The following is a 22423-nucleotide window of genomic DNA, read 5'->3' on the forward strand; positions in this document are numbered from 1 at the left end:
CCAAAGGGCTTAACTTTGCTCAATGCATATAGCAAATATACATAAAAGGCGGCCACCCGATTGAGCGGGCAGTCCGTGTTGCCGCCGGAACAGCGACACAAGGCTCTTTGCGTGCCCCAGAATGCTTTGCTGGGGCGTGCTTGCTTGCGATTGGTTGCTGAGGAGGGAAAGGGGGGACTTCCGCCTCCAGAGGGCCGCTCTAGGAGGCGGATGGCCCCTCTCGATGGTTGCCCCGGTCCTCCAGGGCAGCTGATAGGCTGGGCTGCTCTGGGGGCAGGGTGACTCCCTTCCCAGCACCCACCAGGGTAGGGCCTATTTAAGGCCTCGAGGTCCGGTGCGTGGCGCCATTTGCTGCTTGGCTCTCCCACCCACCCTCCCTAGGGTGTTTGGTGTTTGTCACAACTTTGGGGCGGCAGCAGAAGGTCTGAATCTGGTGGGCATGGTCTATTAAGTTGCGTAGCACTGTATCGGGAGTCCCTATGGGACATGGGAGTGATGAGAGCATGCATTGTGGCCATTGCGGGGGCCATACCGTGACACTGCTTCCCGGTGACTAGGGGCTTTAATTTAAAGGAAATCAGTAGGTTGCATGGATACGAGAGGGTGTTCCATTAGCCCCTAGCTCATCCTGATGTCTTGCTAAAATATGACTTGCCAGTATCTTACAACAGCAGGTTGTATGATGATCCAGACCTCATGCTTTTGGCCAACCCTACCTTTGGTTGCTGGTTTTGCGTTAATAAAGTTGTGGCCTTTCCTCCACACGTGGCTCATGTTTTATTGTGGTGCCGCCCTCCCAGGCAATAAGTAATACTGTAGGCAGCATGCAAGACATATGTGGCCCATGGGCCATATGGGACCCACTTTTGTGGCCTTAATGCTCCCAGTGTCCCCCAGTTTTTGGTGTGGTTTTCATATCCTCCAACTGTCCCAATTTGTCAGGGACAGTCCCAACTAATCACCTGTCATCCCACTTTTCAATGCTTTTAAAATGTCCCAATCTCCTGCATCCACTTCCCTTTTTATCCTCAGATTATTTCAATTGCTGCAAGTGGAGTCAAAGGACAAAAGCAGTTTGCACTCAGTTAACTCAGCCAGGGGAAGAGGAGGGGACAGGATTTTGCCCTTTCAAGTAGGCTGAGGCAGAAGCAAACTGTTGCAGCTTTCCCTAGCTTGTGTGATCTTCCTCATTAATACATTTTGCTATCTTAACCACACTCTGATGTTTCTTGATTGCATGTGATTTTTTATCTGTGAAATACTGAGTGAGTTTGTGGGAAATTTTGATCCAAAGATTGTGTCAACTCTGTGTCAAAACACCTTATAACCCCTTATCACACAGTCATCCATATACCCAGTTCCTCACAAATATCTTTGTTAACTAAATCCCAACCGAAATAGTGACCACAATTGAGATGACATTACCTCTAGTTGTCATTTTTAGCCAAGATACAGCAACAAACAAGGTATTTTTCATGTAATGTTAATGGGTCTGGCCTGGGTGGAAGGAAATCTGGCCCCTGATTCCTGTGCAGTTTCCCACTCCTGCTTTACATCAAGAGAAAAAAAATATATAAATTGAATCATTTTTAGCAAACAGACGTATACACAGACATTAATATATATAATGAGTGACCTACTTCTGAGACAGAAATATACAAAGGTTTTACAGCAAATAGAACTATGGGAATAGTATATTAAATGATTATCAACAGACAGAAGACTGTAACTACATAACAGGAATCTAGGCAATAATCCCTTTTCATGCAGAGCATTCCTTACATGCATTGGTTTAAGAGTTTAATCGTTCAACATGCCTGAAGGACACCTAGACTGTGGGGAAACTGTTCTGAATTAATTTAGCTATATTAAAAGCATTTTATTAAAATTTTAAGTTAGATCATTCCAATGGTTTAACTTAAAACCATTTCATATTATTATTATTATTATTATTATTATTATTATTATTATTATTATTATTTTACATGACAGAATAAAGGTAGCATTCTGTATTGTTTTGGATTGTAATATCATAAACCACTTTCTAGATTACTCTATACATCTTTTAAATTGCAAATAGACCCAGAGAAAATAGTGGCTTTGGTGATACTTATTGCATGAAACCAACTCTGATCCGTAGCTGCTGCATCCCCCAAGAATGGTTGAGAGGTCCCTTTACATTGACGTGGGAAATGCATCAATGAGCTCAGAATCATGCCACTCGTCAGGTGCAAAATGTCACTGCTGGGGCAGTTCATAATTTGCAGTCATGTGGTGTCAGTTCCCCCTCCTCTTCCCTCTCCCCCCTCACTATTCCCAAGCAGCCTGGTTACCTTAATTATTTTCTATTTTCTTTTTTGGAATAAAACCCCTTAAATTGCAGTAGCAGAGCTCTAGAATTGTGCAAAACAGTGAAAATAATAATAAATAAAATGCTAATAATGTTAATATTATGCTAGGTAGGACATAGGGCAGGGAAATAGGGGGAGTCGGAAAAACAGTGTGATAGCAGCAGTAGCCCCAGTTGTGCAAGTGTGAAGGTGTGTGGTAAATTACTTCTCATGCAGGAAAGCCCTTTGTCAAAGCTTTCTGGAAAATGAAGTACAAGTAGAACCTTTAAAAATAAATAAATCTGCTTTCCACAGCCATTGTCAAGGAAAAAGAAGAGACTGGTTTGAGGAAATGAACACAATCCAGTTGCACAATCTGTGCAAATCCCAAGAAAATTCACAGGCCAAACTTGCATCAAAGAGATGTTTGGTGAAAATAGCTAAAGGCGGTGACATGTTTCTTTCCACATTTCAGTTTCCTCCTTTTTTCCTCACTCTTACCCTCAAATGATGCGATGAAGGTTGAAGTCTTTCTAATTGCTACCCTTTCAGTCTTTTCCTCTCCAATGGCCACTCACATGGACTCAGGTTTAGGGCTTCACCAGAAACATCAAAGGGCCAAAATATTTCAACTACCACTCCATCAGTGTAGAAAGATTTTTTTATACTAGTCCTTCATACCCAAAATTTGCTTTCAAATGCTCTTGGAAGCTGAAAATCCAAAGAGTTGCAGGTGCAACTTCTTATCAGCTGCTTGGAGTTAAGCCAAACCACAAAAGCTGATAATTTGTGCTGGTGATTTCATAAGAACCCTATATCTACTTATATCTCCATCTACATAGACAAATACATATGCATAGAAAGACTAATATAATGTTTTGGGTTTCCCTAAAGCAAATCCTGACCAAAACTTAACCTTGGGCTTGTAGCCCAGCAATTAGTATTTTCATGCAAACTATCTCTTAGTCTGTCTCTGTCAGGTCTGCAGAAATATATATATATATAAAAAAGGGTGTGAGACCTTCTCTTTATCTCTGCTAGTAAACTATGATAGGATCTAACTAAGGAGAACAGCAGCAATTTCTGAGTCAGGGAGCAAGAGCTAGCTTTGGGGGTCTGTGAGAATTTTCTGAGTTTTCAGCAGACTGCATAGTGATTCATCACACTTGCAGCTATGTTCAAGCAGTATATAAGTAAAACCAAATATTGCAAAACATCAATGCACTCATCAGTTACCTCTTACCAAAAAGGTTCCAAGCCTGCTTCATTCTTACATCTCCTCACTGTTCTGAGAAATAGGAGTTGTGAATTTTATAATACTAATACAGACAATGGTTAACGGTCCACTGAATCATGTCTAAAATAGGTTCCAGCAACATTGTTTGCTAATGTAGTCTTTCCTTATTCTTATGTTATTATTATGTTAAACTTAGAATCATAGAATCATAGAATCGTAGAGTTGGAAGAGACCACTAGGGCCATCCAGTCCAACCCCCTGCCATGCAGGAAATCCAAATCAAAGCATCCCTGACAGATGGCCATCCAGCCTCTGTTTAAAGACCTCCAAGGAAGGAGACTCTATCACCCTCCGAGGGAGTGCATTCCACTGTCGAACAGCCCTTACTGTCAGGAAGTTCCTCCTAATGTTGAGGTGGAATCTCTTTTCCTGTAGCTTGCATCCATTGCTCCGGGTCCTAGTCTCTGGAGCAGCAGAAAACAAGCTTGTTCCCTCCTCAATATGACATCCTTTCAAATATTTAAATAGCGCTATCATATCACCTCTTAACCTTCTTTTCTCCAGGCTAAACATCCCCAGCTCCCTAAGTCGTTCCTCATAGGGCATGGTTTCCAGACCCTTCACCATTTTTGTCGCCCTCCTTTGGACACGCTCCAGTTTCTCAATGTCCTTTCTGAATTGTGGTGCCCAGAACTGGACACAATATTCTAGGTGGGGCCTGACCAGAGCAGAATACAGTGGCACTATTACTTCTCTTGATCTAGACACTATACTTCTATTGATGCAGCCTAAAATAGCATTGGCCTTTTTAGCTGCCGCATCGCACTGTTCACTCATGTTCAACTTGTAGTTTACTTGGACTCCTAGATCCCTTTCACACGTAGTTTCATTCAGCCAGGTGTCCCCCATCCTATATCTGTGCATTTTATTTTTCCGCCCTAAGTGCAGTACCTTACATTTCTCCGTGTTGAATTTCATTTTGTTAGCTTTGGCCCAGCTTTCTAGTCTATTCAGGTCATTTTGGATCTTGATCCTGTCCTCTGGGGTATTAGCTATTCCTCCTAATTTGGTGTCATCTGCAAATTTGATAAGTATGCTCCCAATTCTGTCATCCAGGTCATTGATAAAGATGTTGAATAACACTGGGCCCAGGACAGAGCCCTGTGGGACCGCACTGGTCACTTCTCTCCAGGATGAAAAGGAGCCATTGTTGAGCACCCTTTGGGTTCGGCCGGTCAACCAATTACAGATCCATGTAACAGTTCCTTTGTCTAGCCCACATTTTACAAGCTTGTTTGCAAGAATGTCATGGGAAACCTTGTCAAAGGCCTTACTGAAATCAAGATATACTATATCCACAGCATTCCCTTCATCTAACAAGCTGGTAATTTTATCAAAGAAAGAGATTAGGTTTGTCTGGCATGACTTGTTACTCTGAAACCCATGTTGACTTTTTGTGATTATGGCATTGCCTTCTAGATGTTCACAGATTCTCTGTTTAATGATCTGCTCCAGAATCTTTCCTAGTACTGATGTCAGACTAACTGGACGATAATTGTTGGGATCCTCTTTTTTCCCCTTTTTGAAGATGGGGACAACGTTTGCCCTCCGCCAGTCTGCTGGGATCTCTCCTGTTTTGCAGGAGTTTTCAAAGATTATTGCCAATGGCTCCGATATTACATTTTCCAGTTCTTTTAATACCCTTGGATGGAGTTCATCTGGTTCCGGAGACTTAAATTCATTTAGATTAATAAGGTGTTCCTCTACTATCTCTTTACTTATTCTGTGCTGAAATTCCCCTATTCTGTCCTCTGCTCCATTATCCTCAGGTTGAGCACCCTTTGCCTTTTCTGAGAAGACTGAGGCAAAGAAGGTGTTGAGTAATTCTGCCTTTTCTCTGTCTTCTGTTAGCATTTTGCCATCTTCTCCACGCAGTGGCCCTACCGTTTCCTTCTTCTTCCTTTTGCTGCGGACATATCCAAAAAAGCCCTTTTTATTGTTCTTAACCTCTCTAGCAAGCCTGAGTTCATTCTGCGCTTTAGCTTTTCTGACTTTACCCCTACACATGCCTGCTATTTCTTTGAATTCCTTTTTTGTGATTTCCCCCTTTTTCCATTTCTTATACATCTTCCGTTTCAAACTTAGCTCGGTTGAAAGTTCCTTAGTCATCCATCCTGGTTTCTTGAGACACCTCCCGTTTTTCTTTCTCACTGGAACTGTTTCAAATTGTGCCTTCAGTATCTCCCTTTTGAGAAAGTCCCATCCGCCCTGAACTCCTTTATCTTTTAGTATTTCTGACCATGGAATCGCCCTCAATACTTCTCTAAGTTTACTGAAATCCGCTCTCCTAAAGTCTAGGATGCGTGTCTGACTATGCCTGGCTTCTCCTTTCCACTGTATTACAAACTCCAGGAGAACATGGTCACTTCCACCTAATGATCCCACTACTTGCACCCCATTAACCAAGTCATCCTTGTTGGTTAGGATAAGATCTAAAATAGCTGACCCCCTTGCTGCCTCTTCCACCTTTTGGACCATGAAATTGTCTTCTAGGCAAGTGAGGAATTTGCTAGGCCTTGAGGATTTTGCTGAGTTTGACTTCCAGCAAATATCAGGATAGTTGAAGTCGCCCATCACTAATAATAAATAATAATAAAAAAATTTATTTGTATCCCGCCCTTCCGGACGATCAGGGCGGCTTACAGAATGCAACAAGTGCAGTCAAAATACAAAGGTTAAAAACATATACTGACAACAACCTTAAAATAACAATAAAATGCCCCTTAGCCCAACCTCATGGCCACGGAAGAGGAGGGAGGCCCACAGGATATTTAATCGGGGAATGCCTGTTTGAATAGGAAGGTTTTGAGGTCCTTCCTAAATTGGGCCAGGGTGGTAGATGAGCGGAGCTCCGTGGGCAGCGTGTTCCAAAGGGCTGGGGCAGCTATGGAAAAGGTCCTTCTCGAGGTGGAAGCTAACCTGGCCCCAGGCACCTTCAGCAGTTGCTGCCCAGATGTCCTGAGGGTGCGAGGCGGAATGTACGGAGAGAGGCGGTCCTTTAGGTATCCTGGGCCCAAGCCATTTAGGGCTTTATAGGTAATAACCAACGCCTTATATTGAGCTCAGAAGCGAATGGGCAGCCAATGAAGATCTTTTAGGACAGGTGTTATGTGGCTGGTCCTGGAAACGCCAGTGACCAGCCGGGCTGCCATGTTCTGTACCATTTGCAGCTTCCGAGTTTGGTATAAGGGTTGCCCCATGTAGAGTACATTGCAGAAATCCAGTCTCGAAGTTACCAGAGCATGTACAACAGTTTCCAGGTCCCTCTGGGCCAGGTATGGGCGCAGCTGGCGAATCAGCCGAAGCTGATAACAGGTGCTCTTGACCGTCGCAGTCACCTGGGCAGTCAGGTGAAGTGATGAGTCAAGAAGCACCCCCAGACTGCGCACGGAGAACTTCACAGGGAGCGTGACCCCATTCAGGACAGGTGGAATCACCGCCATACCTGGACCAGGAGAACCTATCACTACTACCTCCGTTTTCTCTGGATTCAATTTGAGTCGGTTTTCCCTCATCCAGCCCATTACTGACTCTAGACAGGCCACGAGAGGAGAGACGCCATCCCCGGTCACTGCATCAGTCGGAGAGATAGAGAAAATAATTTGGGTGTCATCAGCGTACTGATAACCCCGCGCCCCATGTCTCCGGATGATCTCTCCCGGCGGTTTCATGTAAATGTTAAATAGCATGGGAGACAGAATGGCTCCTTGAGGGACCCCGGTTTTAAGGGCCCGCTCGCTGGAGCACACGTCTCCCAGCTGCACCATCTGGGACCTCCCAGAGAGGTAGGAGCGGAACCACTGGAGCGCAGTGCCCCCGATTCCCACCTCAGCCAGGCGCCCCAGAAGGATACCATGGTCTATGGTATCGAAAGCCGCTGAGATGTCCAAGAGCACCAACAGGGACACGCTTCCCCTGTCAATGCTCAGACGGAGATCATCGACCAAGGCGACCATGGCCGTCTCAACCCCGTGACCCGCCCGGAAGCCAGTTTGAAATGGGTCCAGATAATCCGTTTCATCCAAGACCGCCTGAAGCTGGATCGCAACCGCCCTCTCGATCACCTTTCCCAGAAATGGTAGCAGCGAAACAGGCCGATAATTATTGTGAACCAGGGGGTCGAGGGAGGGCTTTTTTAGGATCGGTTTTACTATGGCCAATTTGAGATCCGATGGAAATTGCCCATCCCTCAAAGATGTATTAATTATCCGGCGTAACAAAAGTGTTACCGCCGGTCCCCCCTGGGCCGCTAACCACGAGGGACAGGGATCAAGAGAGCAGGTTGTTTTCCGAACACTTCCGAAGATCTTGTCCACATCCTCGGTATTCACCAACTCAAACTGATCCAGTGTAACATAGTCCATGGAGGCTCTGGACACTTCTACCCTCGGTTCTGCCATAATGTCGGCATTCAGACCTTCGCTTATGCGAGAAGTTTTATCCACGAAAAAGTCGTTAAACAGGTCACAGCAGGCCTTAGAAGGTTCAAGGATCTGGTTCAGGGCGGGAGGGAGCTGAGTTAGCTCCCTGACCACCCTGAACAACTCTGCCGGACGCGACTCTGCGGACGCAATACGAGCACCATAGAACGAATTCTTTGTTGCTCGCATTGCCTCTCCGTAGTCCTTTAACAGTTGGTCTAGGAGAGTCTTGTCATTTGAGCGAAGGTGTTTCCGCCAACGGTACTCTAGCCGTCGCAGAACCCGCTTCCTCGCCCGGAGATCTTCCGTATACCAGGGCTTACGTTTGGAGGCGGGCCTGAGAGGGCGCTTGGGAGCGATTCTGTGTATAGCCCCAGAGAGACCGGTATTCCAAATACCAGTAAGGGCATCAACAGAGTCGCCGTCTTTACCAACCGTGAGCCCCTCTAAGGCTTCTTGGAACCTCTCACGTTCCATCAGCCTTCGAGGGTGGACCATCCTAACCGGTCCACCACCCCCGGGGGGGGATCTGGGTAGAGGCCTTGATTTTCACCTCTACCAGGAAATGATCCGTCCATGACAAGGGGGAAATGTTAGCTATTTCCACCCACGGATTTTCCGCCTCCGAACAGAAGACCAAATCGAGAGTATTACCCGCACAGTGCGTGGGACCCTGTATCAGCTGGTCTCCATGAATTCCCGAGCCGCACCGGATGGAACATAGGTGGCCGTGAGGGAGATGTTGAAGTCGCCCAGGACAAGAAGCCTGGGCGTCTCCAACATCAGCTCAGCGACCAGCTGTGTCAGCTCGTTAAGGGAGTCCGCTAATGCACGGGGTGGCCGATACACCAGCAGAATCCCTAGACTGTCCCTAGCCTTTAGGGTCAGGTAAATACACTCGATATAGGAGGTCTGTCGGATGTGGTTCCTGGTGAGGGAACCTCACATCTCACTATTACATCTCTCTTTTCTGACTGTGTGGTCATCTGTTCTAGAAAGATATCATCCAATTCCTCAGTCTGACTTGGGGGTCTGTAGTAGACTCCCACCGTAACATCCTTGTTCTTTTCCTCCCCTTTGATTCTTATCCAGATGCTCTCCACCTGGCTTCCATGATTGATGTCCAGGATCTCTTCACTGGTGTAAATATCTCTGACATATAGTGCTATTCCTCCTCCTTTCCTGTTTGGCCTATTTCTCTTAATAAGGTTATACCCTCTATTTCCACATTCCAATCATGAGACTCATCCCACCAGGTTTCAGTGATGCCTATTATATCATATTTGCTTTGTTGTACTAGGAGTTCGAGTTCATCTTGCTTATTTCCCATGCTCTGTGCATTAGTGTAGAGACATCGCAGACCATGGTTCCCTTTTACTTGCTGCCTGTGCAAGTTTTTTTGCCTCCCACTGTTGGGTCCTTGCACTGTTTGCCTTGTTTCCTCTATGTCAGTTTGACTATTTTCGCCATCCCTTTCGCCTTCCTTAATATTGTCTCCCTTCCCCTCGGAACTCAGTTTAAAGCCCTCTTATCAAGTTCTTGAGACTGTTGGCAAAAACATTTCTTCCAACTGGTGTGAGATGCAACCCGTCTGTTGCAAGAAGTCCCTCCTCGTGGAACAGCATCCCATGATCGAAGAATCCAAATCCTTCTCGGCGGCACCATCTGCGAAGCCAGTTGTTCATATCCGCTATTTTCCTCTCCCTTCCTGGACCATGCCCTTCAACTGGCAGAAGAGACGAGATGACAACCTGTACATCCATTCCTTTCAGCTTCCTACCAAGCGCCTCGTAATCCCTTTTGATGTTCTGAAGGCTGTGTCTTGCAGTATCATTAGTTCCCACGTGGACCAAAAGGAAGGGGTATTTGTCAGTAGGCTTGACCAGTCTTGTCAGCCTCTCTGTCACAACCTGGATCTTTGCACCTGGAAGACAACACACCTCTCGAGACATCTTGTCAGGCCTACAAATCACTGCTTCTGTACCCCTGAGCAAGGAGTCTTGCATCAGAATTCAGGAAATTTACTATCAACCAAAAACCTTTAAGCTAACATGATCAATAGCCATTTTGGCTGGGGCATTCGGGGAAGTATAGTCCTTAAAAATGTAATAACTCCAAATTCTGGAAATGTTTGTTTCATATTTTTAACATATTAACAATATGTACTGTATTGTTATATGTGTACAAGACTAAATGTAGCGGGGGGGGGGGGCAGTACTTTAATTTTAAGAAGAGTTTTACTGAACCTGACCAAATCTCTCTTTAACTATATTTTTTCCAGTGGCCAACCAAATATTTCTAGGAAGCCTACTAGTTGGACATGAAAGCCAAAGGCTTCCTGTGCTATTTCTCTCTAGCAAAACTAGCAATTAGAAGTATATTTGAAAATTAATGAGGCGGATTAAAATGAGGATTCTTAATTGCTGAGAAGCCCCAAGAAGGAGAATCCTGTCCAAAGAGCCAACTCAGGTAATTATTATTGTTATTGTTATTATTATTATTATTATTAACCTTTATTTATAAAGCGCTGTAAATTTACACAGTGCTGTACATACAATCTTTTTAATTGGACGGTTCCCTGCCCTAAGGCTTACAATCTAAAAAGACATGACACAAAGGGAGTGGTGGTGGGGAAGGGGCCTCTCTAGTAGGATAATAAAACCCAGCCCCAAGATCAAGGAGATGGAGTGTAACTAAGGGCTTGTCTTCACTAGCCAGATTACCCTTGGGTGCCCCTGGAGTATTCTGGCCCCGAATTCCTCCCATTACTTGCATTCCCTTCACAATGATGGTGGGTGGCTGCCTTCCCATGTGATCCCCATTCATCACCCAGTTCTGCCACTCAGGACACAATGAGGCAGCCAGCCATGTTAGTGGTACTGGACATCTTGTTCTACTTCAGAAGAACCTACTCCCATAGCAGTGGCTAACTGGTTCACAGAGGCCACGTGTAAAGGCCATCACCCATTGTCACTGTGGAGAGAGCCAGAATCCCAGACCAAAAGTAAGGTTTTTAAATTCAGGTAGAGGGAAAGAAAGGCCAAATCAAATGCAGATATTGTGAAGATAGTCCATATCAAATTCAAGGTTTTGGCCATGTATCATGTAAACAGGATGCAGCTAGTGCGAGGGAGGGGAATTTGGACTAAATAACCCATGTAGACAAGCCCTGTGCCACATGTCCGCTGAACATTCATTATTTTCCTGCGCTCTATATGTGACCATTTAATAAACATGGCAGGGTGAGAAGCCTCCAGAAATGTTCTGATAGCCAGATGTGTAATGAGGATGCCATCTTAGAGAACTTCTGGAGGACTCCCAGGAGGTCTTAAAGTATACCTTGCCTTTGTCCAGCTAATAGAAAATAGCCATATGATCCCCAGCTTCCTCCTGCCTGTCCCCATGCATTACATGGCCATGTCTGGGCAGAGAGCGGTTACAGGGAAACAGTGAGTCTTGGGAGAGTTTTAAATAATTGGCAAACCAACTTTCTCCTTGCTGCAAGAACTGCCAGTTTTCAAAGACATTCTCACAGTGGGAAGAAAAATGCATAAATTATTTGTTCTTCCCTACAGGAACATAATTAATTAAAAATTATATCCCAGCAAAAAGCATTTAGAGATATAGAAGCTCACTTTTGATCTCAAGATTCCATATAACCACTGTGACAAAAATGTTGTTATCGCAAGTTGGCCGTCTTTTCATTTGTCCTTAAAAGTGCTTACATGGCGAGTTTACTTACAAATCTGTGGCCGGCATTCTGTTAGTGGCATACTAAGGAGTAAATAAACCTTATACTTGCATATGTCCTTTTTATTTTTGTTGTAGAAGTTGATACTCCCTTCCACAATGACCAACCCCACCATGAATTCACCATAGAGCCACTGCAGCCCCCCTTTGCCATTGTATGACTTCAGGAGATCATGGAAAGTAGAGAGCAAAGGAATCAGGGAAATCTCTAGCTATGTCCCCATAACCAAATGATTACAGCATTCTCTGAGATCTCCAAAGAACCTGGGCAGATCTCAGCAGGTGATGTATTCATTGTACATCTACCTACAGGAACATAGCCAGATGCTTCTCCAGTCTACAAACACACACATGTGATGACTCATGGAATGGACATGGGGTAGCTGCTATGGCTCTACACTAATTCCAGGAGTGGTGAACTATAGCATAGTTCCATATGCACAACCCCATGATGAGTCATACGGGACTCTGGCCTTTATGCGCTTCTTCAAGCAAAATCTCTGTAAGCACAGTGCACTAGGATTGGCTGTTATAAAGACAGAAACTCATAGGAAAAATACAAGTAAACTAAATATACACAATAATCAATCTTACTCTGATTACTGTGACTATTTCTGTTCTCAAATGTGACTGAAAGGAAGCTTTTGAAATGCTGCACATCAATCCTGACAACACTCATCACCAATGCTCCATTAATTAAGACTGACTCATTGTTTCCTTGATACACCCAGCTTCCTAATACATTGCTGTGATTAAAATATCAACAGAGTTATCAAGGTTAAATTGGCACAGATATTACAATCTGAGGTAATACGTTTATTAAGAAAAGCTAACGCATTTAGAAATTTTTGGAGTGATACCAGGTGAAAAAGGGTGCTTCTACATCATTCTGGTGGAGTGTAAGCCAGGACTGATGGGTACAGTTATATTTCCACAGCCAGTGATTGAGTGCAGAGGTGTGCTTGAGCTCATTCCGGTTGAATGAGCTTGACACCAACCTGTAAACCAATCAGTGGCTGAAAAGTACAAACTTCAGCATAACCTCCAAGTATGCCTTTGTATGTCACCATACGCCAACAGAATGTTAGCCAGGAAGTCAGAGGGCCAATGGTGTGACATAATCTCCTAGTGTCCTCTGGCCAAGCAATGGCCATTTGTGTTGGAGCAGGTGAGAAGCTACACATACTGTTTAGTTGGTTCTCTTTTTAAAGATGTGCTGCCTTGTTATATTCTTCCCTTCCTTGGGGGCACTGGGGGAAGATGCAGCCATGTTCTTCCTGAGTGGCCAGGCAATGTTGCTACAACATTGCCAAGCTCATTCTCAAACATCAGCTGATTTCAGGGCAAACAATAGGTCAAGGCAAGGTGTCTGTTGTGGTTGAAGGCCTTATGATTGATTGACTGACTGACTGAAAGTATTTATTGGTGCATTACAGATGTGCCTATAGTGGGTATTAGGGTTAGGAAGGGGCATATTAGGGTTACGAAAGGGCGTCACTTCCTGATGCCCTTAACCCTAGTACGGACTGAGTCCGTACAAAACGGGAGCGCCCGTTCCACACGAGGGCCATCATTGCTACATCACGACCGCGTCGCCTCCAAACGGGGCTGCGCGAGGGCGCCTGGGGCTCCCTTTCCGCAGCCCCAGAAGGAGCTCCGTTTCGGAGCTCCTTCCACCTTTGCATCGCTGGGCACAGCCTTTACATGGCTGCGCCAGCAACGCATAGCAGAAAGGGGCCAAGTGGCCCCTTTCTCCTCCTCCCTGCCACTGCCGGGCATTTTGCCACTTCCCCACAGCCTGGAAAGTGGCGGATTGGGGCCTCAGAGGCTGCTGTTATGGCAGCTGAGGCCCCGATCCGGCGGGAAAACGGCCGGATACAGGCCGCCCCAAACGGGCGGTCTGTAACACACCATTGATTATTTTTTTACCGCCTGGGAAAAATATGCAGTGCGCCCTTGGCTTATGCGGGGGATTCATTCCAGACCCCCCCACGTAAGCCAAATCCCGCATATGCTAGAGCCCCATTCAAGTGAATGGGGCTCGTGCACGCAGAAGTGTGGCTGTGTGGTGGCACGGCAGTGCTCGCGCACGCCACGGGCACACACCCCATTCATTCTAATGGGACACGCCGCCCCTTGCACCCTGTGTGCTCCTGCGCGGCTCTACTCAGCTTTGCGCATAAGCTCAAAGCCACGTTTAGCGTGCCCGCATATAACGCGGATGCACTGTAATAAATATATATAAATATAATAAAATATGTAAAAATATCTGATAACAATGTATTTAAAACAAGTTTTAAAACTCATTTTAAAAACTGATGGTCACACAGAGCAAAGTTTTGACCATATTGCAAAGGCTTAAGAAGGATGCAGGGAAGCTACCTTTAATTGCGAAGGAGTTTCAGGTGCAGAAAAAAAAATCCCTGGCTCCTGTATACACCAATCTAGTATCTCAGGGTGAATGTATGCATAACGTGGCTCTGTTGAAGATTTCAGTCCTGGGAGGAGGCAGTGTTTCTCATATCTTGGCTCCAAGCTGTTTAGAACTTTATACACACATAACATACACACAGACAAAGACCAGCTTCTACATACACCAAGGTAGAGGATCACTAGTCCTCCAGATGCCTTGGATATCAACTCGCAGACACCAACACATCTAGAGGACCAAAGGCACCCTTGCCCCTATTTTATAATTGATTTTTATGTCTAACTATAGGATCCATTATTGATACATTCCCAGTGTGCATGTAAGTCTATTATTGCATTCGTTGGTATGTTTTTACACATAGATGCCTGCACAAAAGTTATTATTCCCATGGAGGCTGAACCAACAGTAGATAGCATCTGGTGCAATCTCAGTCCCCCTCCCCACTACATGCACACTTGTACACATTTTAAGCTAAGTACCCAGGGTTTATATATATCTCCCTTTATTTTTACCATTACAGTTTATTCAGTTTGTGAAGGGATAGAATATTTTCATTCAGCTCTTGGATATTTTCATGTTTTCAGGCATAAAAACACATTTTTTTTATTTTTATTAAATATTAAATAAAAAACCTCCATGCTTACGTTTATTATATTGGACCATGTTGCCAGCTTTTAAGGTTTCTAAAACTGGATCCCCCCCCCCATCAGCTATGAAAAGTTAAACTCAGGGCACTGTGGAGTGATTAAGTGAACATCCTGCATCCTTGGTTTCACAATTTCAATAAAAGAAGCAGGATGGAAAGTGGCCTGTTTTAATGATATCCTTTACATCCTTTTAAAGGATGCCTTGGGATAGTATCTCATTTCATATGGTCAGACAAAAAGAACTCAAGTCCATCCAACAGAATTCTTGCAATGAAGAAGCAAGAGACAAGACCAGGGCAACATCTGTTACAGTTAATCCAGTTAACAGTCAAGAATTTAACATAAGGGAGACTTCTGAGTCTGGCACAGAACAAGCACAGAAAGGGAGGGAGAATTAGAGGAGCAATAGTTCAGCCACTTCACTGTGAACTATCTGCTCTAGACTTTTTAAAAAACATTAACTGAATGTAGGTTGAAGAGAAGAAATGAGTTCTCCAGCTTTCACTGCCCCTGACCTCCATATGATCAACTGAAACCTCAAATAAAACCAAAGTAATACCCGATCAAGCAAAGGCTCTCTACATGTTTGAGAACTCTGGAAGTCAGAGCCTGAACACATTTCACTGTATATGTGTCAGTTTTAGACCTTATCCTAATTATGTGGAGAACAGAGGTGAGGACTACAGATGGAGTGATCTGATGCCCAATTGTACACAGTCAGTAACAATAACAATTTATCAAGTGAAAAGAGTTAGCAAGAGAGCAAGCTTGTTTTCTTCTTGTTGTTAATTGCTATCGAGTTGACTTTGACTTATGCTGACCCTGTGAATGGGAAACCTTCATGTCACCCTATCATCAACAGCCCTGATCAGGTCTAATATACTCAGGGCTATGGCTTTTTTAATTGGGTCTATCCATCTGGAATAAAGTCTTTCTCTTTTTCTACTGCTGTCCACCTTACCAAGCATTATCACCTTTTTGAGTGAGTCACATCTTCTCATTATACAGCCTGGGTTTAGCCATCGTGGCTTCGAGGGAGAGTTTGGGCTTCATTTGCTCTGGGATGCATTTATTTGTCTTTTTAGCGATCCATGGTATACACAAAACTCTTATCCAGCAACTTATCTCAAATAATTAATTTTCTTCTCATCGGTTTTCTTCACTGTCCAGCTTTCACAACTATGAGGAGTCCTGGTGGTGCAGTGGTTAAATGCCTGCACTGCAGCCACTCACTTAAAACCATAAGGTTGCAAGTTCAATACTAGCAAAAGGGCTCAAACCTGACTCAGACTTGCATCCTTTCAAGGTCGCTAAAATGAGTATCCAGCTTGTTGGGGGCAATTAGCTTACAATTGTAAACCGCTTAGACACTGTTAGTTCAGTATGAAGCAGTATATAAATGAAGTTAAATGAAAAAATGAAGCTATACACAGAAATGGGAAATAGGATGACATGAGACAATCCTAACTTAGGTAGTCAATGATATATCTTTACACTTCAGGATCTCACCTAGTTCTTTCATAGCTGCCCTTCCAAGTCCTAGTCTTCTGATTTCTTGACTGCAGTATCAACTGTGTTTAATGACTGAGTCTAGCTATGAAAAATCTTCAACTATTTCAATGTCTTCATCATCTGCTTTAAAGTTATGTAAATCACCTGTGATCATTATTTTTGTTTTGTTAATGTTCAGCTGTAAACTTGTCTTTGTACTTTTTTCACTGACTTTCTGCAGTAATCATTCCAAGGCTTTGCTATTTTCTGAAAGTGGTGTCATCTACATATCTCAAACTGTTGATATTCCTTCCTCCAGTTTTCATGCTTCCTTCCACTGTCTAGACCTTCTTCACTTATGATATTCTTGGCATGCAAGTTAAACAGATAGGGTGATGAGATGCAGCCTTGCCTGTTCTCTTTACTAGTAAATGTTTCAGTTGTTGTTACTCTATAATCTTGAAGAGTATCTACTGTTTCAGCGCAGGAATGGTGCACTCCATTGTGTCCATTTAAATTCTGCATGTGGTGAGATCTGGACCTTTTCAAATGCAAAACAGAATTGCCAGCTTGAGAGACAGAAATATCATCCTATCTTTTGAAGCATGGTCAGGAGTGGGGGGACCCCAAAAAACACAGCTCCTTGTCTCCAAGGAGACAATTCTGGATGGGCATGTGTTTCTCCAAGTTAAAAATGCATTAAAAAGAAATTCATCATGGGCAACAATGTTCCCACTGGGGTTTGATTATAGACCTGTGAAGCATATTGCCTGACAAATTTCTGCTTTAATGGCTGATGAGCAAACATAAACATCAATCCAAAAATCAGGTGCTGATATTTTACTCGTCTTGCTATACAGCCAGAAAGTCATCAACATCTTAATTATGAGGTTTAGATTTGGCCTGCTCATGATCTAAAGGCAAAATTGCCTGCTGCCTATTTTAAAATCATGAGCTATGTCTGCTTACCCACTGTATTTATTTTGTTCTATTGACTACTTGTTGAAGGAAACCATTCTCATTGCTTCCATCTCACAACACAACAGTCTTCACTAAACCTATTTTTGTGGCAAGTACTGAATGTAATGCATATGCAAAGGTTTCTGAAACTAAATCTCATCAAGATATTTATTTTAAACTGCTCCTTATAATAAGTACATGAATGAAAATGACTTTTTATAAAAAGACCTTTGAAGATGTATGCCCAAGCAAGAGACCTTTAAAACATTTGATGCCAATTATCATTCTTTTAAAAATATTTTAAATGAAATGGTGTGTTTTTTCACCCAACACTCAAATCAATACTTCCTCCCTAAATACCATGAATCAGGATATTGTTCTGTTAGAGGCTTGCTGTCATTTGGAATTAGGACACTAATCACTACTAATCTCAGAGTATTTAAGATTAATATGGAGTAAAGCTGTAAATATAATAGAAAATGATTAAATTCATCAAAATGGCATGCACAAAAAGGTCAGTGAACAGAAATTCACTTGATACACATTTATGTGTACAAATTGGAAAGAAAGAATTTAACCTCAGCACACGTGTATATCCACGATTCTTCTTTGTTCAGGTGACATCATTTTATATCTCAGTACAATAAAGCATCAGCTTCTGTTAAATGGCCATAGTTCAGTGCCCACCTTGGCATACTGAACATACCTGATCTCACATGATTTCAGAAACATACCTCATTCAAAGGCCTGTGTTCATCCCCACCATCTTGAGTTACAACTGGAAAAGATTTCTGTCAGAAATCATACAGAACCACTAATAGAAAGTATGGACTTTGGAAGAGTGTACTGAATTACACAGATTGGAGGGGGGGGGACTGAGACTGCCTCCCAGGACTAATTTGGTTCAGGGGAATCACTAGGGGAGTACAGGAAGTTCATGCCGCACCAGGTGACACCCAAAGGGAATGACACCACTGCTTCCCAAAAATCTTCCTTTTGGTAGAAATGGTCTGTGGTGTTCATCTGCTTCCCCTTAAAATGCCAGAGGTCAGCAGAAGAGATGTTGTGAGTGGGATGATGCTCAGTGGAAGAAGAAAGGAGAGGACTCAGTTTTTTTTTAATTAAATTTTAAATTTTATTTTGTTAAAAATATTTTTAATATTTTTTTAAAAAATTCATTTTCTTTAAAAACAATGTCGTGTTTGTTATTATGTGTATGGTTTTTTGTTTATTGTTCTTATCTATAGGCGGGGGAGCGTATAGATAGGGGTAGGGGTATGGGTAATATTTGTATGAAGGATATAGTTATAAGGAAGATATATGTATATGTATTGCTACTATATGTATTGATGTTTTGGGTTGTCAATGTATAATTGTGATGTTTTGTTTTTACAATGTAACTTTTGTTTTTAAGAAATAAAATTTATTTTAAAAAATCACATCTTACCAAATTTTCTGTTTAACCACATGAATCTGTGTACATCTAAATACATTTAGGCTGTGCACATGATATTTAAAGGTATAATTTTAATTTTTCTAGCTGTTTATGTCACAACTATTGCTATTACATTCAGTGATATTTGGGGATTACCATTTATGAGTAACATTGCTGCATAAAACATTACAAATTTGTTTACAAAGGATTCTCTATGATGTACTTTGAGAGGAGGTCAAGGGGAGGGGGGGTGGATGACACCATGAGTTACCACACCAGGTGACACAAATCTTAGTGACACCACTGATTTGGTTTCCTACCCTGATAGCTTCAAAATCCACATTATCTGTTGGTGGCCCCATTTATGCATCCAGACAGAGATTTTTTTCTAGTTTTACCCCAAGATTCTAGGGATGAACCCAAGCCTTCATCCAAGTCATTCATCTCATCTGAGATGTCCTGGGAGTCACACTGCCTCCCTGAACATCTCATTCAGAAGGGAGGATTGCAGATCTCAAGGCCATGCTCCACTTCTCCAGTCCTAAGGATGTGTGGAGAAATCTCTGTCCTGAAAATAAAACTTTGTAAAAGGTGTGCTGTGTTAGAGTGGCTGCTGTAGACTCTCTATGGAACTCCCCTTGCCCTCTTCTCCACTCCCTCTTCCCTCTCTCAATGTTTCTCAGTTGGCAGTCAGCACCAGAGCTCAGCAGGAGGGAGCAACTGGTGTGGGCAAATGTTATGCTGACTCAGAAGTTACTTCTTTAGCAGTTGCTAAATATATGATTGCTGCTTTATGGCTCTACCTATCTTTATGTTTATTTTCTCAGTACTGCAGCCACTTTCCTTATTCTACCTAAATAGTGAAAGCCATAAGCCATAAAGTACAATTTCTTGATCTGAAGCAGCACATGTGATTTATATCACTGTTAGCAAAAGGTGTGGTACAGAGGTCTTCTTTTTTTTCCAGCTCTGCTACGGAATTTAATTCCTCTCCTTTTTAAAAATTCTGTCTGTCTGTCTATCTCCATCTCTCATCCTCTTCCTCTTTCTCCTCTCCTTACAATTCCTGCCTGCACTTATCCATGCTCTCCTTCCTCCCCCCCCCCCCCCCCGCAACAACTTTTTCTCTCCCCACACCACAACTCCTGGCTAAACATTTTCTTCTTCTCCCTTCTACTATCCATAACCATAAATATATTCTTCTTCCCTTACTTGTTTCTCATTCTACTCCATCTCCTCATTTAGTTGCATCTTCTTTTTCCTTTCTAGTCCTACTTCCTCTCTCCTTCCTGCCCAGTGCTGACCACATTTGTCCTCTCCTTCCTTTCTCATCCCTTTTCTGTTCTCTTATTTCTTTTTCATCCTACACCCATTTCTCCTAGCTATAGATTGAAGAAAACCTTGAATCCATGAATGGTATATTAAATTCTTAACATTTTAAAAATGTTAAGTCCCATTAAACTCAATAGAGTTTCCTGGAAGACAAACACAGATAGCATTGCTCTTTTAAGACCCCTTTATCCTATTCAAATATAGCACTATGATTCCACTTCATGATTTCATTCTATGGAATCCTGGGATTTGCTGTTCAGGGAGGGGCATTTAGAAATCTCAGACAGAAAGCTTCCATAGGCTGCCGCCATGGCAATTAGAGTGGAATGATATTGTTATAATTAGATAGTGTGAAAAGGCCCATAGTCACCAATGTCTGGTTGGTTTGTGTTCTATCATAACCATTTTCATCATCACTGTCTTCCCATTTGTTGATTATTGGTAGTATGATTGCAATTATGATTCTAAATACAATTATTTTGGAAATGGGAAGGATTCAATAGCTTGACTATAAAAAGAGAAACTCCCCACCACCACCACCACCACCACCACCACAAAAAAATATGGCCATTGAGGGGCACAGGTTAATGGTAGCCGCCCACTAAAAACAGAGTTTGGAAAAAAATATCTTTATGCTTGGAAAAAAGTTTAGTTTGATTTAGTGCAATCCCATGCACTAAAGTAACTGCTTTCAAACATGTTTAAAAAAGAGCTGGAGGGATGGTGGTTCTGCTTAAAGAGAAGTTAGAATACTTTCTTTTCTTGGACTATACCTCTCATATGGCGTTAAAAGCACTACTTGAAAAAGTGTTAAGAACAGACCTGGGGAAAGTGTCTTTTTCTGTTCAAAGCAGAGCCTGGAAAATTGTCTTTGGTTCAACTACAGCTCCTGACTTATTTAGGAGTGCTTGCAATACCGTTAAAAACAAAGCTGAGAAAAGCTCTCCCCCCCCCCCCCCATCCAGTGCAGGCCTTGTAAAAAAAATTTTCATTGTCCTACAATGACTATGTAGTCTTAAAAGCACTACTTGTAAAGGCACTAAGAATCAAACTTGGAACTTGGAGAGGGATTCTGCTCAGTGTAGAACTTGGAAAACCTAGGCCTGTTACAGACTGCCAAAATAAAGCTGCTTTGGGTCTCTTTGGAGGTATGCTATTTAAATGATGCATGCATCCTAAGAATCTGGAAGCTACACTCCGGTGCTTAGGAATGGAGTGTGGCTTTGGTGCGAACTCCGGACTCTTAGGACCCAGTCTGTAACAGGCCATAATTTGCAAACATATATAGATATAATTTGTTAGGCATGATGTTTTTTGTTTGAATTACATGTTGTAAACAAATATGGTTGATATGGAATATACCATGTTTAATGACATCATTAAGGGACTCCCTGTTAGAGGTCGGTATTGGCTCTGAAATCTCAGGTCCTGGGATGCTCAGGACCTAGAAACCATAGTTTATATGGCTAGATGAAACTCCAAAAGCCCCAGCCCAATGTAATCTGCCTCCATTTTACTTTTCTTCTTGCAGCAGAGGCATGGTTGTATTGCTCCATGCCTCTGTCTTCACAGAGAATGACACTCAGCCACTACCTAGAGGAGCAAGGGAGAAGATAAGAGAGCCGCAAAACTGGCTGCATCTTCAAATACATGATTTGATCTATGCCTCTCCCTGCATGAAAAAGGGGTAATCCATTTTGATAGTTCTCTTCTTTCTTCAACTAGAGAAGGTGGAAGTAGGAGCAACACAGCCTGCTTCCTTTTTTGTGTGGAGAAAGGGACGCACCATCATGCTAACCTGAATCCTGTTGGTGACATATGCATGTGTAACTGTTTGATGTTGTCCTCTATTTGAAGGGCTAAGCCCAGTCTAAAGATGAAGAATCCTTAGGAGAGAGAGCAGAAAAGAAGCTGCTCATCAACAATAAGCTTTTGAAGAGTAGAATTAATAAGCACACAGATTATAAAGTCTCCCCCACTATGGTAAAAATTTATTGTCATTCTACTTAAAGTATAGGAATTATTTCTTGATGCATATCAGTCTGTCTGTCTAAACTAGCATATGGAAGTCATATAATCATAGAATCGTAGAGATGGAAGAGACCAACCACAAGGGCCATCCAGTCCAACCCTCTGCCATGCAGGAAATCTCAATCAAAGCATACCTGACAGATGGCCATCCAGCCTCTGCTTAAAGACCTTCGAAGATGGAGACTCCACTACACTCCGAGGGAGTGTGTTCCACTGTTGAACAGCCCTTACTGTCAGGAAGTTCCTCCTAATGTTGAGGTGGAATCTCTTTTCCTGCAGCTTGCATCCATTGCTCTGG

This window comes from Sceloporus undulatus, chromosome 2 (assembly GCF_019175285.1).
Source record: "Sceloporus undulatus isolate JIND9_A2432 ecotype Alabama chromosome 2, SceUnd_v1.1, whole genome shotgun sequence".
In the NCBI taxonomy this organism is placed as follows: domain Eukaryota; kingdom Metazoa; phylum Chordata; class Lepidosauria; order Squamata; family Phrynosomatidae; genus Sceloporus; species Sceloporus undulatus.